Source organism: Ovis canadensis, chromosome 5 (assembly GCF_042477335.2).
Source record: "Ovis canadensis isolate MfBH-ARS-UI-01 breed Bighorn chromosome 5, ARS-UI_OviCan_v2, whole genome shotgun sequence".
Taxonomy (NCBI): Eukaryota; Metazoa; Chordata; class Mammalia; order Artiodactyla; family Bovidae; genus Ovis; species Ovis canadensis.
Window position 1 is genome coordinate 18,745,590 of NC_091249.1, and position 16,758 is coordinate 18,762,347.

At 53.7% G+C, this 16,758-nt stretch overlaps 1 protein-coding gene across 4 annotated transcripts in view; it reads right to left on the reverse strand.

Annotated features, from left to right (window-relative positions):
- SLC25A42 (solute carrier family 25 member 42) overlaps positions 1 to 16,758 on the reverse strand; it is a 42,700-nt gene that overhangs the window by 22,381 nt on the left and 3,561 nt on the right. Inside the window, exon 1 of one of the 4 annotated variants that reach the window (XM_069589016.1) lies at positions 8,115 to 8,372. The exons of 2 other annotated variants lie outside the window; for them this stretch is intronic. The gene's annotated coding sequence lies outside the window, so the exon portion shown is untranslated. Of the gene's footprint in view, positions 1 to 3,861; positions 3,980 to 8,114; positions 8,373 to 16,758 lie in introns of those variants that run through there. One more of the 4 variants, XM_069589015.1, reaches the window with a different exon arrangement.

Sequence of the window (16,758 nt, forward strand, 5' to 3'; positions counted from 1 at the left end):
CAGGCAGTGGGACTTAGGTGAGGGTGTTTTTGGGGGGAAGGGCTGGGAGGGGATCTGAGATCCTCCTTAAAAATATCTTGAGCACAAGAATGAAACAGTGTGTAACTATGCCTGGTGACACGTTCACCTCGCTGCGGCGCTTATTTTGCAATGGACACAAATACTGAGTCATTATGCGGTGAACCTGAAACTAATACACAGTCGGCCCTCGATCCACAGGATCTGCATCTACAGATCCAACCAACTGAGGACTGAGAACAGGTTAAAAAAAGAAAGAAAGAAAGAAAGAAAAAACCAAACAAAACAGGAAGCTCCAAACAAGCAAAACTTGAATTTGTTGAGCACCGGGGCTTCCCAGGTGGCTCAGTGGTGAAGAGTCCACCTGCAGTGCAGGAGATGCGGGTTCCGTCCCTGGGCCGGGAAGACCCCCTGGAGGAGGAAACGGCAACCCACTCCAGCACTCCTGCCTGCAGAATCCCATGGACAGAGGAGTCCGGCCGGCTACAGTCCAAGGCAACTATTTCTATAACACACTGTGTTAGGCATCGTAAGTAACCTAGAGATGGTTTAGGGCCCTGCTGGTAAAGAATCTGCCTGCAGTGCGGGAGACCTGGCTTCGATCCCTGGGTTGGGAAGATCCCCTGGAGGAGGGCATGGCAACTCATTCCGGTACTCTTGCCTGGAGAATCCCATGGACAGAGGAGCCTGGTGGGCCACAGTCCGTGGGGTCGCAAAGAGTCAGGCACGACCGAGGGACTAAGCACAGCACAGTGATGATTTAAAGTGGACTGGAGGACGTCACATGCAAACACACCATCTTATAATGAGGGCCTTGAGCACCCCCAGATTTTTATATCCGAGGGGGATTCTGGAACCAATCCTCTAAGGATAACAACGTGGGTGCTAAGTCGCTCCAGTCATGTCCGAGTCTTTGTGACCCCATGGACTGTAGCCCACCAGGCTCCTCTGTCCATGGGATTCTCCAGGCAAGAATGCTGGAGTGGGCTGCCGTTTCCTCCTCTAAGGGATCTTCTGAGCCAGGGATTGAACCTGCATCTCTTATGTCTCCTGCGTTGGCAGGTGGGTTCTTTATCACTAGCGCCATCTGGGAAGCCCAAGGATAACAACGGGTGACTATAATATGTCAATTATACCTCAATTAAAAAAATGCAAAAACCCACCCCCATGAACAGATATGAACTATTATACATAAAACAGATAAGCAGCAGGGATCTACTGTACCGCTTTGGAAATTATATTCAATAGCTTGCGATATCCTATGATGGAATATAATCAGGAAAAAATATATAACTGAATTACTACGCTGTACATCTGAAACTAACATGAGATTGTAAATCAGCTATACCTCAAAAAAAAAAAAAAGTTCTCAGTAAAACAGCAACAACAAAAAACAAAACAAAACCCAAAAATCTTCGGGTAAGAGAGACAGACCATATCCAGGAACAAGAGCCAGATCAGGCCTGATGGTAGGGCTCTGACCCATGACCTCTGCAACAGGCCGCCAGGGAAGCAAACCATAACGGCTCCAGCCACTGGCCCAAAACAGCTGGAGTTTGGTGGCTGCAGCTTCCCTAACTTTTGCTTCTGCTTCCAACTTAGGACAATCAAAAAATAGTATGCCTCCCTGGCCACGCATGGAAGGCAACTGCTGTTGGCAGCCAGCCCCTCACCCCACTTGCTTTTGCCAAGAGCCTCCAACAGTCACACCCGAACCTTCTCTTCTCCGCCATAAAGCTCTCTCCCCGCTGCTGTCTTTGAGTCTCTGCCAAATGCAGTGGTGGCAGCTGACCCCCGTCTTTAGCAAGCCTCTGCTGTTCTCACTGAAGTGGCCTTTATTTACTTCCACAGGTAACTGCATGAAGAGAGGAGAAGAGACAGCTCTTCCTTATGGCAGAATTTCAACTAATGAACATATAAGGAATGCTGGACACAGAAAATCACCAACAGACAACTGTCGGCGTTCACTACTGCTGCCAAAAACTGCGACTGGGACTTCCCTGGTGGCCTGGTGGTTAAGAACTCGCTTGCCAATGCAGGGGCACGGTTCAGTCCCTGCTCCTGGAAGGTTCCACGCACTGCGGGGCAGCTGGGCCCATGTGCCCCAACTACTGAAGCCCCAACGCCCCAGAGCCTGTGCTCTTCAGCTAGAGAAGCCCCTGCGAGCAGAAGCCTGCACAGCACGAGAGAGTGGCCTCCCGCTGCTGCAACTAGAGGAAGCCCACACACAGCAAGGGAGGGAGACCCAGCGCAGCCAGAAACAGATAATTCATTAACCTAGAGAAATTTTACAAAACAGAGCTACGGTGGACCCATACTAAAGGGAGAGAGTGAAAATACAACGAGAAGTGGGGTATCTGTGTGGTCTTCAAGCATCTCTCCACAAGACACTTAATTTCTCTGGGCAGAGCAAGCTGGCAGACCCCATCTTGACCAAGCGATCAAGGTCAGCCACAGAGGACAGGACACAGCAACAGCTCGCACGCTGGATATAACACAACGGGAAGGACACAACGTCAGTTCTGTGGGATTCCTGCCAAAGACGCACAACCCCTGATCTGATCCCGAGGAAGCATCTGACAAGCCACACTGAGGCACACTCTGCTAACAGCTGAGTGGCTCTCAGCGCGAAGGTCACGGACAACAAGGGAAGGCTGCGGAACCATCACATCACAGATCGAAGGTGACTCAGGAGACACGAGGACTAAATGCAACATCCGAGCCTGGACCAGAAAAAGAACCTAAGGGGGAAAGCTGATAACGTGAGGTTCCGGTCCGGAGACAAGACCCTAGCGTCGCGTCGACGTTTATTTTCTGGTTCAGATAACTGCATCGTGCGAGACGCTAACCACAGGAGCGGCTGCGTGAAACGTATCAGGAACTCTCAGCTAGTTTTGTCATTTTTCTGTGAGTCTAAAGTTATTTCAAAATACACAGCTTAAAAAAAAAAAGTTATGAGGAAACCAGGAGCTTCTGGGACTGCCAAAGTTTTCAGAAAAACACTTCAGATGCCTGTGGCTAGAGGGGCTGGCATAGTGGCCTGGCTCCCCCCTGCCCCCTGGGTGTCTTTGAGCAGCATCTCCAAGTTCTGTGCTGGGGAAGGGTGCTAGCAGTCACTGCCCCACAGGAGGGATTAGTGTTGCCTGGCTTGAAGGGAGACCGTGTCCTTCCTGGCAGGCGCACCCAGGCCTGGTCTCTCCTCAGGCCAAGGCCTTCACCCTCTGCCTCTGGCTCTGCATGTGGGGGTGAGAATGGGGTGAAGGCTGATACTCGACACTACGGAACAATGGCAGCTGTTGTTCATTGAATCCCTCTGCCCCCGTGTTCTCTGTCCAGCCTTAACCAACGCCCATGGACTCTGCTTTACAGATGGGGAGGCCGAGGCAGCAGGCGTCCTTGCTGGAGACTGTCATGATGATAGTCGTCAGAGCTGATGACTGGGGCCATCACAGTTCCCGCTCTGCTGATGAGATGCGGGGCAGCTTGGCCAGGCCAAGAGCATAAGCAGCTCCAGCCTTGACGTGGGACTCCAAAGCCACAGCTGAGTGCAGCTCCACAGAGCCCGGCTCCTCGGTGACCTCAATATCATTTCATCCTGAATGCTTCTTCAAGAGAAGCATGTGCCCCTTAAGAAAGATTTTGTTTAACCTGAAAACAGTACTGCAGGGGAGCCAGAGGGCAGGGACCCCTGAGATCTGAGGGGGCTGGGTCACCGGAGGCCAAAATCAGCAAGTTCCTGAGATGTGAGCCTGGAAGAGGCAGCCAAGGGGCCAGCTGAGCAGTCGGTGGGGAGAGCAGGCAGCGATGGAGACCCTGGGTAACCAGTCCCTGGTGGGGACTCACCAAAGGCCGCGGGGTAGAAGGAAGGTGCTGGAGGGACGGAGGCCTGGTGTCTGGCAGCCTGAGAACTTTCACTCTTGAACTTGGAAGAAGGTGGCCCCAGCCTCTGGCGCTCTCAAGCCTGGAAAGAGCCAGTGGAAATAGTGTCTGGGGAAAGATGATACTCTGGACCTTGTGGGATTTAAAGAATCTAACATCTTGGGCCTGACCTGAGGTGATGAGGCGCAAGGGGAGACCGGATGAACGGAGCGGAGCCACCCTGCATAGGCGGGCTGGGCAGATGCCATGTGGGAAGATGCCGACGGGTCGTTCAACAGGGAAGGGCTAGAGCTGACTCCAGCCCCAGTTGCCCCTTCTGAACGGAGGGCCTCGTGTGGACCACTCCCTGCATGGAGGTGACAGGGGCAGTGGGCAGTGTCACGTGGCAGTGCCTGATAAAAGAAAGAAGCAGGGGCCTCTTGAGACCCCCGAGCGTCACGGTCCACAGGTCTGAGAAGGGCGGCCCTGCAAAGCGAGCCGGGGCCGACCCAGGCGAGACCTTCACTGCCCTTGTGCTAACATAGCTGTCAGCTGCGTTCCTGGCTTTCTTCGGTTTTGTGAGTTATTCCCCGAATCTCCCTTTTCTGCCCCTGTATCTCATCCGTGAGCGTGAGGCCTTCCTCGTCCTGAAGGATAACTCCCCTCTCCCCCCAGTCTGGGCTTGTCTGAAGTGTTTTCTCACCATTAGCCTGGGTTGTGAGGTTCCAGGAGGTACACAGAGATGGAGGGCCCTCTCCCAAACATTATACCAGGGGGCCCTGAGGGCACAGATTTACTCCGGGGGAGATGAACCTGGGCTTCTTGGTTAAAGTGGCGGTCTTTAACCCCCTGTCTAGTGATCCTTTTCCCCTTTCTAGACTTCTTTTTGGAACCAGCACAGCACGGGCAAGAGGTGGGGTGGATAAGGGGAGTTAAGCAAGAGGTTGAGAGGGGAGGATATATACATATACAACTCAGGATTCTTCCAGAACAGTGGTCTCCCCACCTCCCTTATTTACTTGCATGCTAAATCGTTTCAGTTGTGTCCAGCTCTTTGTGACCCCATGACTCCTCTGTCCATGGGATTCTCCAGGCAAGAATACTGGAGTGGGGTGCCATTCCCTTCTCCGGGGGATCTTTCTGAGCCAGGGATCGAACCCGAGTCGCTTCTGTCTCCTACCCTGGCAGGTGGGTTCTTCACCACTAGCGCCATCTGCGAAGCCCATGTTCATTTGCTTATTCAGCCATTTATCCAGATCAGTGTGTACTGTGGGCTAAATCAGCGCTCTGTTCCTTATTTACTGCTTCACTCTTCCAGCACTTGCCGTGCGGACTGAGCTGTTTTCCGTCCACTGGAGGTGGAGGGGCGGGTCTGGGGAGGGAGCCCCCGAGGATGATGAAACAGTGGTCCAAAAGGTTCCAGCGGCGGCAGGAGTCAAAAGCGGGCGTGTGCAAGGAACAGACCTCAGTGTGCACCTATAGGCCTCAAAGCTGAGTGTGCACATGGATGTGGGCGAGAGGCAGGGCAGGGTGCCTACTTCTTCCTGAGGCCAGGCGCCGCTGCTCTCCAGACAGCCCTCTGAAGGCTGCCCAGCCACCCCCTGCCCCCAGCACCTGGGTAGTGGGAACTGAGGGGAATTCACTCCTTCGCTCTGGATAAGGGGACCTCAGACAGGGGGAGTGGTGCCACCAGGCAGGGCCAGGGTGGGAGGCTTGTGAGCAGGGACCAAATGGCCTGGAACCCTCTTGTCCTGACATTTGGGGTAACGGTCCCGGGACAGGGAGCCCTAAGGACCACTGTGGCCCAGTATTTGAAGGGCTGTGGTAAGCTGAATGGTGGCCCCTAAAGACATCTGTCCCGACTCCCTGGGACCTGTGGATGTCACCTTACACGGCAAAAGGAAGTCTGCAGGTGTGATCAAGTTAAGCAACTTGGGATAGAAAAACTGTCTTGGAGTATCAGGATGGCATCACAAGTCCTTAGGAGAGAAAGGTACGTCCCTGGGAGTCTAGGGGCTAAGACTTCTTGCTCCCAATGCAGGAGGCCCGGGTTCAATCCCTGGTCAGGGAACCTGACCCCACATGCTGCAACTAGGGGCCCGCACACAGCCAAGAAAATCCTGGGTGCCACACCTGAGACCCGGTGCCACCAAGTAAACGGAGAAGAAGAGAGAGGGAGGCAGGAAGGTCGGAGAGGGAGAGGTGAGAATGGAGGCAGATCTCAGAAAGATCTGAAGATGCGACCCTGGCTTTGAAGGCGGTAGAAGGGACCACTGTCAGGAGCACACAGATGGCCTTTGGGAGCTGGAAAAGGCAAGGAAAACAGATTCTCTTCTGGAACCTCCAGCCCTGAAGACCCATTTTGGACATCTGATCCCCGGGACCGAAGGACCCTGCGCCTGCATGGCTTTCCCTCCGTGTGTGCGGCAGTGTGTTACTGCGGCCAGAGAAACTGGCAGTCTGCCGCAAGGCGCTGGGCAGTGGCCCTGGGGACAGTGTGCAGTCACAGGGGAGCGACTCCAGGTCAGAGCCCACAACCGTTGGCGCTGCCCCAGGGAGGCTGGGCTTGCTCATAATGGCAGGTGCCCAGAGCCTGCTCGGGTCAGGCCCAGCTGGGCCCTGGGGGCATGGCACCAAACTGGCATGTGCCCTCACACAGAAGCAGGCAAGACAGTTCGGGGAGCCGCACCCGCACACCCTAGGAAGGAAGGGGGCAGGGAGACGGGGACCCAGATTCAAGACTGGGTGGCCAAGCTGGCCTCCTGAGGGGGGTGCTGGAGCTGACGCTGGACACACGGGGTTGGGGGTAGAGGGGTTGGCAGGGGCTGCATTCCAACAGCGAGACAGGGTGTGCAAAAGGCCTCCGGGCAGGAATGAACCAGCCAGAGAGAGGAGAGCCTGTCGATCTGTACGGGCAGCGGGGAAGCCAGGGACAGGCTAAGGAGACCTATAGAGGCTGCGCGTGGGGTCACTCAGGCAGGACAGGGTCCGACGGAGGGAGGCTGGAGGGGACCCAGGAACCCACCCACGTCCTCTCTGAGATCGCAGAGTGGTGGGCTTGTTTTCCGGGACAAGGCGGCCTGGGAGGGGCCAGTGTGAGGGAAGGGCGGCCAGCAGGGCAGGTGCCCTTGTTTCAGGGGCTCCACCCTCGGCAGATTCTTGCCCACCCCCGACCCTGAGCTTCCCAACTGAGAAGAGAGTGCCAAGGCTTCTGGTACTATCTTGTGGTCCCATTACAGCACTGGGGAGGATATGAGGGCAAAACATACAATGGATCTAAGTTTAATTAAAAAATAGACCCAGTGGGGGACTTCCCTGCTGGTCTAGTGGTTAAGAATCAGCTTTTCAATGCAAGGGACACAGGTTTGATGCCTGGTCTGGGAACTAAGAGTCCACATGCCGTGAGGCAACCAAGCCCATGCGCTGTAACTACTGAGCCCGCAGGCCGCAACTAAGACCCAATGCAGACAAATAAATAAATACTGAAAAAACCACAGTGGATTTGCACTGGAAATGACCTCGCGTCAGTCCTGTCTGGGGGTGCTGCCTCCTCTGCTCCCCACCACCCTCTGCCTCTCCACTCACCCTGACCTCCAGGCTGGTTGCAACGGTCACTCCTGCGGTCCCTTCCAGGGTCGGTGCTCGGCCTCCCCTCTGCCACCTATTAGGGAAGTATAACTTGGAAGGGAGAGTCCTGGGTCCAAAGCTGGTTCTGTCCCTCGCCCAGTGCACGCCCTTGGGCAGTGCCCTAATGCCTGGGGGCGTGGGCTCTCTGACCAGTGAGCTGGGCTTGGCCAAGCCTGGAGTGAGCGAGCCGGAACGCAGAGAACCATGTTCCCCCGACTTCATCCTGCTGAGGTCTGCCCGAACTTGCCCGAAGGACCTGGAATCCTCATGTTCCAGAATGTGCATTAGGGCTGTCGCTGTGGAAATCAGTCTGGAGGCTCCCCAGCTAATTGGACACAGAGTTACCATGTGACCCCAAGATTCTACTCCCACTCTGGAGAGCTGAAAACAGATGTTCAAGCAAATCCTTGCACACCGTGTTCAGAGCAGCACTGGCTGCAATCGCTGAATTATTATTACTCAGCCATAAAAAGGAAGGAATTCCTCTCGGGAAAAAAGAAAGAACGAAGCGCTGACATGTGCTACAACATGGATGAACCCTGAAAACCTTATGTCAAGAGCAAGAGGGCAGACACGGAGGCCAGATGTTACGAGACTCCACATATACACACCCAGTGTCCACAGCACGCAGACCGCAGGCACGGAACGCAGAGCGGCAGCGGTCAGAGGCCGGGGGAAAGGGAACAGGCTTCCTCTGCAGGCGACAGCGAGGTTCTTTTGCAGCGGCAGCAGCACAGCACTGGGGCTGCTCTACACGCCCCTGAGCTGGTGGAAGGGGAGAATCCCCTACCGCTCCAGCGGCCAGGACTCAGACTCCACCGCAGGAGGCACGGGTTCAACCCCTGGTCAGGGAGCTAAGAGCCTGCGTGCTGTGAAGAACGGCCAAAAGACCAAAAGCAAAAGGTAAAATGGTGAGTTTCAAGTTATGTGTCCTTTACACACACACACACCCCCAGCTGGTCCTTCCCTGGTGGCACAAAGGATAAGAATCTGCCTGCCAATGCAAGGGACACAGGTCCAGTTCCTGGCCCAGGAAGAGCCCACATGCTGCAGAGCAGACAAACCTGTGCGCCCAGAGCCTGTGCTCTGCACCAAGACACCCCGGTGAGAAGACACTGCACCTGAGAGGAGCCCCCACCCACCACAACCAGAGAAAGCCTGCGCACAGCAAGGAAGACTCGGTGTAGCCAAAAATAAATAAACAAAATTTAAGGCAGCACACGAAACAGATCTGCCCTGGGAGGCCCTTCTCTGATCCATCAGAGAAGCGCTTCCAGTGCCCTTCCAGGGTGGTAGAAGCCTGGTCACACTTCAGGCCTCCCTCTCCTCACCAGCCCTCTTCTCCCTTCAGTTCAGTCGTTCAGTCGTGTCTGACTCTCTGCGACCCCATAGACCACAGCACGCCAGGCTTCCCTGTCCATCACCAACTCCTGGAGCGTGCTCAAACTCATGTCCATCGAGTTGGTGATGACATCCAATCATCTCATCCTCTGTCGTCCCCTTCTCCTCTGGCCTTTAATCTTTTCCAGCATCAGGGTCTTTTCCAATGAGTCAGCTCTTTGCATCAGGTGGCCAAAGTATTGGAGCTTCAGCATCAGTCCTTCCAATGAATGTTTAAGATTCATTTCCTTTAGGACTGATTGGTTTGATCTCCCTGCAGTCCAAGGGACTCTCAAGAGTCTTCTCCAACACCACAGCTCAAAAGCATCAATTCTTCGGCGCTCAGCTTTCTTTATTGTCCAACTCTCACATCCATACATGACTACTGGAAAAACCATAGCTTTGACTAGATGGACCTTTGTCAGCAAAGTAATGTCTCTGCTTTTTAATATGCTGTCTAGGTTGGTCATAGCCTTTCTTCCAAGGAGCAAGTGTCTTTTAATTTCATGGCTGCAGTCACCATCTACAATGATTTTGGAGCCCCCCTCCCCCAAAATAAAGTCTGTCACTGTTTCCATTGTTTCCCTATCTACTTGCCATGAAGTGTTCGGACCAGAAGCCATGATCTTAGTTTTTTGCATGTTGAGTTTCAAGCCAGCTTTTTCACTCTCCTCTTTCACTTTCATCAAGGGGCTCTTTGGTTCCTCTTTGCTTTCTGCCATAAGGGTGGTGCCATCTGCATATCTGAGGTTATTGATATTTCTCCTGGCAATCTTGATTCCAGCTTGTGCTTCACCCAGCCCTGCATTTTGCATGATGTACTCTGCATATAACTTAAACAAGCAGGGTGACAACATACAGCCTTGACGTACTCCTTTCCCAATTTGGAAATAGGCGTTGTCCCATGTCCGGTCCTGACTGTTGCTTCTTGACCTGCATACAGGTTTCTCTGGAGACAGGTAAGGTGGTATGGTATTCCCATCTCTTTCAGAATTTTCCACAGTTTTTTGTGATCCTCCCCCCACCCCTTCTAGGTTATTTTGAGTCGGATTAACTGGGTGGTTGCCATGTACATGCTCTGGGGAAGTGCCACCATGAAGAGGGTGGAGAACGGCAACCCACTCCAGTGTTCTTGCCTGGAGAATCCCGTGGACAGAGGCGCCTGGCGAGTTACAGCCCACAGGGTCACAAAGAGTCGGACACAACCAAAGAGACTCAGCATGGAGACAGGGGCTGGCGGGGAAGGGCGGTTAGAGTCTAATGGGGACAGAGTTTGAGTCTGGGAAGATGGGAAAGTTCTAGAGATGGATGGTGGTTACGGTTGCACAGCAGTGTGAAGGTACTTAATGCTACTGAACTGTACACTAAAAACTGTTACGACGGTATATTTTATGTCGTGTGTGTATGAATGTGCAGTCATGTCTGACTCTTTGTGACCCCATGGACTGTAGCCTGCAAGGCTCCTCTGGTCATGGAATTTTCCAGGTAAGAATACTAGAGTGAGTTGCTATTTCCTCCTCCAGCAGATCTTCCTGACCCAGGGATTGAACCAGCATCTCCTGCACTGGTGGGAGGATTACCACTGAGCCACCTGGGAAGCTGTATTTTTTGTTGAATGTATCTTAACACAATTAAACAGGAAATTCAAGCATTGACAAAATGCATCTGTGACGTTAGGATCAATGGGGTTACCTTCGGCGGGGAAGACAAGAAAGGGGTGTGGAGGGGCCAGCTGGGGGTCTTGAAATGCTCTGTATCTTGATCAGGTTTCACGTGTGAATGGACGCAATAATTCCTGAGCTGTACATTTATGGGTTATTCACTCTACTCTGTGTAAATTACAGCGCAACAAAACACTTTAAAGCCATAAAACAAAGCAGAAACCTTCTCGGCCCCTCCCAGGCCAACTGAGTCTGAGCTTGAGAGTCATGCTCCTAAATCCCAGGGTGCTGTGATGGCATCTGGGGCGTGGGGCTGACGCGCACTGCTCACTACTGCTCACTCCCCTCCCCACCTGCAGAGGATATACCTCGGATGACTTAGACAATAACTGACAGTCTGGAGGAGATGCTTAAGCTCCTGGAAGGTGGGCCACACATGGCGTGGACGACCAGACCTCTCCTGGAGACTGCACCCTGGTAGCCACCTACTCTGCCCTCTGTCTCCTTGGAGAAGGGGACACTGACCCTCCCCTTGACTCCAGGGTGACTTGGGTGACCCTGCTCAGGTCATGAGAGCTCACTCTCCTGGGTTTGGGGTGCTGGACCCAAAGCTGAGACTTTCGAGGGAGCCCCCTGTGCTAGATAAGTCCTTTTTCTCCAGGGAGGGGAAGTTAGGCCAAGGGCAGTCAACACAGAGCCAAGGTCAGGAGGGGGAGGCAGACACCAGCAGACTTGGGGTGTCCTGGGACCCAGAAGGCCGAAAGAATCTGGAAGGTACAGGAAGCACCTGGACTTTTTCTCCCTGGAGCCCACAAAGCCCCTTTTCAGTTCACCCAGTTTGGGATGGGGTTTTTTTCCAAATAACAAGTGTTCATTGGGACTTCCCTGGTGGGTCCAGGGGCCAAGACTCCGTATTCCCAAAGCAGGGGGCCTGAATCAATCCCTGGTCAGGGAACTCAATCCCACATGCCACAACTAAGACCCAGCACAGCCAAATAAATACCTTTTAAAAAGCAAAAGACCCAAGTGGTTATCTCTTCACCCGCTATTTCTATACCACTTATTAAACAAAAATTAAAGTGAAGTGGGGATGGGGGCAAGGGACGCCATGCAGCACTGCAACTTACTGAACAGCACTATCTACGAAACATGAACTGCAGACTTCCCTGTGGTCCAGTGGTTAAGAACACGCCCGCCAAAGCAGAGGACACAGGTTCGATCCCTGGTCTGGGAAGACTGCACATGCCTTGGGGCAACCAAACCCTTGAGCTGCAACTACTGAGCCCACAAGAGAAGCCCGTGCACCACACCCAGAAAGTAGCCCCTGGTGCTGCAGCTAGAGGAAGCCCACCTGCAGCAGCTAGAGGAAGCCCACCTGCAGCAGTGACGACTTGTGCGCCGCAACTGTGGCCATCACAGCCAGAAAGAGGCCACTAAACGCGCAAAGAGAAGAAACACGAGCCTGGGGCCACGGGGCCTCAGACGGCCCGTCCTACGGGCGCCACACTGCAGCCGCTCCGTGTCCGAGGCCGTCCTTACACACACACACTCACAGGCAGCTCCCTAAGCAGGGCCACCAGGTGTGCCAGAGTGCGGTAGGGTCACCCACAGCTGGGTGCCCCCCCCCCCCGGAAGGACGAGGTGTTTACACAAACAGGAGGGCAGCTGCTCGGGAGATGGAGTCCCCAGCAGCCATGGAACAGACCCCGTAATCTCTTGGTAAAGGGAAGCCTGTAAACATCCTATCTGCCTGTTGATAAAGGCTGTTAATGGGCCTAAGTGAGGGGAGGCATCTTACGTAATGGCCTTTGCCTGTTAACTCTGGCCCAGCTGGCTGCTGCCTGCTCCTTCTCCCTGCTGCACGTGCTCCCCGGTGCATGTACGGCAGACCAACTCCAGTCACTGCAACCCTGTGCTGCTGTCTCTACAGGTCAGACCCCCACGTCCTGAAAGACCCAGCACGTTCTATGGGCGGTCACTGTCCTTGGTCCTGGCAGACAGTGCTGCCAACGCCTGTGGTCAATGGTGTGTGAAGTAACCTAAAACAAACTGAGACGCTTAATGGTCTTCATGCTCCTCTGCTAAGAGGCCGCACTTATGTAACATCTTTACCCCAAAGCCGTGTGTTCCTGACACGCGGAGCTCAGCACGGGGCTCCTCAGTCGCACCTACCCAATTATTTACGGGATGAGTGAATTGATTTTGCTTTGGCCGTGTTCTCCATCCTACTCGTTACGCCTGGCAAACTCCTCTGCATCCTTCAAAGCCCATCCTAAATATCCTGGTCTCACCTTCCCAAGCTTAGCTGCTCTGCCCTGGACTGAGCACTCCTTGGTTCTCTGCTGCGCTGGGAGGGGCTTTTTTCCACTCCCCTCCCCCACTAGCCTGGGGACCCTGGAAGGCAAGGGGCCTGGGTCACACTTAGTGGCAGTGCCTAGCAGAAAGCCAGAGCTGTGGACCTGAAGATACTGTGAAGACAGTTTTTGCTGTCTTCCTGCCCTGCAGGCACCATGCCCCAGCAGCACGAACGCGCCTCTTCTATCAGTGTCTGCCTTGTTCCCTGGGTGGGAGCACACCCAGGCTCCTTGCCATGCTGAACTGGTGTTGTGGGAGGATAGAGTCTAGTGTGTGACCTTGGACGTGTTACTAAACCTCCTTGGCCTCATTTTCCTCCTCTGTCACTATCTTCTGAGGCTGGGGTTGCCCAAGCAGGTCTCTGGGGGATCGTGCTCCCTAAAGAGGAGTCAGACCGGGGCTAAGGTCACCCGGTTCTACTGAGCAGGCCTTCCCAGCTGCCATGCCTCACCACGTACCCACACACTTCCATGCTGGGGCCTCCCAGAGGGCTGAGCACCAGTCTGTGGCATCCAGCCCTCCACTCTGTCTCCTGCAGGTTCATCTCCTCAAAGTGTTAAAATCTGGAGAGTGGCGCCCCACTGCCCATTAAATGACGGCAGTTTAGGAAGCTCCTGCTCTCCACCAAGCCCTCGGCCCTAGCCATGTTACCACCACGGCTGCTCACAGTCAGCAGGGCAACCTCTGCCTCAGACATTCAGGGCAGGTCAATATTTAGCTCTGACCAATCAAAGAGGTGCCCTGGGGGACTTCCCTGGTGGTCCAGCGGTTAAGACTCTAAGCTTCCACTCTTCCACTCCAGGGGGCAAGGGTTCATTCCCTGGTTGGGAAACTAAGATCCCACAGGCCATGTGGCAGGGCCAAAAAAATGGGGCTCATAGGCCCCAAACTGTCTGTTCTTCAAAGTCTGGCTCTTAGGCACCTCATCACTAATGGAAGGCTAGACCAGTCACTGGCTAAGGTGTGACCAGCAAGGCTATAAGCTGTATATATTCTCCACCCCACCCCCTCCCTTCTCATGGTTGCAGAGACCTGCCCAAAGTAGGGGAGGGGAGGGCAGCGTTTCAACTAAACCCCCAGGAGCGCCTGTCCCAGAATCTCTGGTGACATTCGTGCAGGGCTCTCGCCCAGAGACATAAATCAGAGTCACTGAGTGTGATCTAGGAATCAGCTCTTTAGACAGGGTGAGGGTGAGATTAGCTGTGTTGACACTGTAGAGCGGGCAGGTCGTGGGTCAGTGTGGCTAATTAATACCTAATGAAATGTACATATTGACTTTCTCAACTCGTACCACGGCAAAGGTGTACCACTTGGAGATAGAGCAACGGCTCTGACATCCGTTCGGAGCTCTGTCCTGGCACATTTCCATCTTGGCAGTCTCAAAACCATTCACAAGGCAGGTCTTCCAGTCTGGTCCTCATCTCATAGTCGGGGAGGTACAGGTGGTCAGAGGGTCTGCTGATCCGGCCCGTCCACAGTGGCCTGGCCTCAGTGCAAGACCCTCTCCTGTGTCTCTCATCACGGACCAGGTCCTTCAACCCAATCCCCTCTCAGGACCCTTGCGTGTCCCCGGGCCCAGCCTTCTCTTGGGTCCTGCCATATTCAGGCTTGCTTGTTTCCTCTGCTCCTAACGCTCTGTCACCTCGCTAACTCCTTGCTGGCTTTCAGGTCCCTGGGAGCCCCTGAGTTAGCACCCCCAGCCTCTGCACAGGACCCATCAAATACAGCGCCCCAGTTCCTTGGGGGTGTGTCTGAGCCGCACCCATGGCCCATACCCTTCTGAGCGGGTGATTCTGCCTCCCCCACACCTGTCCCCGACCCCGGCACACAGACATTTACCGATTACAGAAAAGCGGTGCTATCAGGCTTCAGGTCTGTTCCCCCCCTGGAAGCTGTGCTGGTGGTGGCGTTCTAGGACACTGGATAAGTGTCTGATTCTAACAGTGGCAGGAAGCACAGTGCTGTGCGTGACTTGTTTGGAGGAGGACAGGACCTGGATTCAGGACAACCTAGGTCTGCCTTAACTTTCCCACGTTTTCCCTGTGTATCTCTGGACCAAGGTCCCCCGATGCCTTGGTCACCCTTCTGTAAAACTGGGATGATCCAGACCAAACTCCGTAGGTACGCATGTGCCAAGGAGTGGCACAGAGCAAAATGAAGACATCCGTTCACGTGTCTGGGTCCTTGCTAGCACCGAGCAGATGCTCCCATCTTCCAGCAGGTGAGTGAGGGAGCCGCGGGGACTGTGCACACGGGCCACCTGCAGGGCCTGAGAAGTGTGTTCCGACCCTGCCGGCCCTGTCTTGTCCAAAACAGCAGAGGCTGCCGGACGAGCACCTCCTTCAATAATGTCAGGCGGGAATGCTGGCTCTGCAGGTGTAGGGGTTAAATGAGGTCTCCCGAAGTTCACGTCTACCCAGGACCTCAGGAAGTAACCTCACTTAGAATAGGGTATTTCAGGTGTAATTAGCTAAGGATATCAAGATGAGTCATCTTGGATTTGGTGGACCCTAAATCCAACAATGGGTGTCCTTAAAGGAGGATACACATACGGGGAAGAAGGCCATGTGAAGACAGGTAAAGGGACTTCCCTGGTGGTCCAGGGGCTAAGACTCTGCACTCCCAATGCGTGGGGCCCAGGCTCAATCTCCCACTGGGGAACTAGATCCCACATGCCGAAACTAAAAGACTCCCTCATGCCCCAACTAAAGATTCTGTGTGCCATCACGAAGACCAGAGATCCTGCATGCCGCAAGTAGGACCCGGCACAGCCAAATAAATAAATATTAATTTTTTAACTAAAAAATAAACCTTCAGAAGACAGAGATGGAGATTAGGGTGCTAGAGCTGCAAGTTGAGGAACTCAAGGACTGCTGGCAGCCGTCAGAGGCAAGGAAAGGGTCTCCCTCAGGGTCCAGGTAGGATACAACCCTGCTGGCTTAGTCAGTTCTGGCTGCTGTGATAAAACACTGCAGGCTGGGTGGCTTGTAAACAGAAATGGATTTCTTGCAGTTCTAGAGGCTGAGAAGTCTAAGGTCAGGGTGCCAGCAGATTTGGTGTGTGTTCAGATTCTCTTTCTGGTTCACAGAAGTCCACCTCTCTGCATCCTCACAGAGCAGACAGGGCAGGAGAGTTCTCTAGGGCCTCTTCTAGAAGGCCATTAATCCCACTTGTGGGGGCTCCACTCTCATAACAGAATCATCTCCCTAAGGCCCACCTCCTAATACCGTCACATGGGGGATTAAGTTCCAACATGAATTTTAGGAGAGACACAAACATTCAGTCCACAGCACCTGCCAACCCCGATTCTGGACTTCTGAACTCCACAACGGTGACGGAATAAACTCCCGTCGTCTCATGCTGTCCAGTCTGGGGTTATCTATTGTGGCAGTTCCAGGAAACTAATACAGCAGGACTCTGAGCCTCCCAAGTGCATACTGTACCTTGGCTAGCGACCTGCCCGCGGCCCTGAGGTCACTGCACCTCTCTCTGTATCCCATAGGCTGCCCTGATGGCCAGGCTTCAACAGAAAACCTGGCTTCTCCTGATCGCTGTTGAGACCCTGTAACCTAAGCTCTCAGCTGCAGCAAAAGGTATTCAGTGAAGAAAACAAACGTTGACAAGCATATTTTAAAAATAGCACAGGGACCAGGGAGGGGCCGCTGGGGCAACATTCTACTTTTTAAACTGGGCGTTGGTTTCCTTATTCTTTCTACCTTCTTTCTTTTCATGTGCACATTATGTATTATTATTACTAAGAAGCAGTTCACATTTAAAATAAAAAAATACAATGCATTTTTTAAAAGAGCTGGCTTGCAAAACCCGAACAAGCTAACAGCTCCGATCAACTCAATATTCC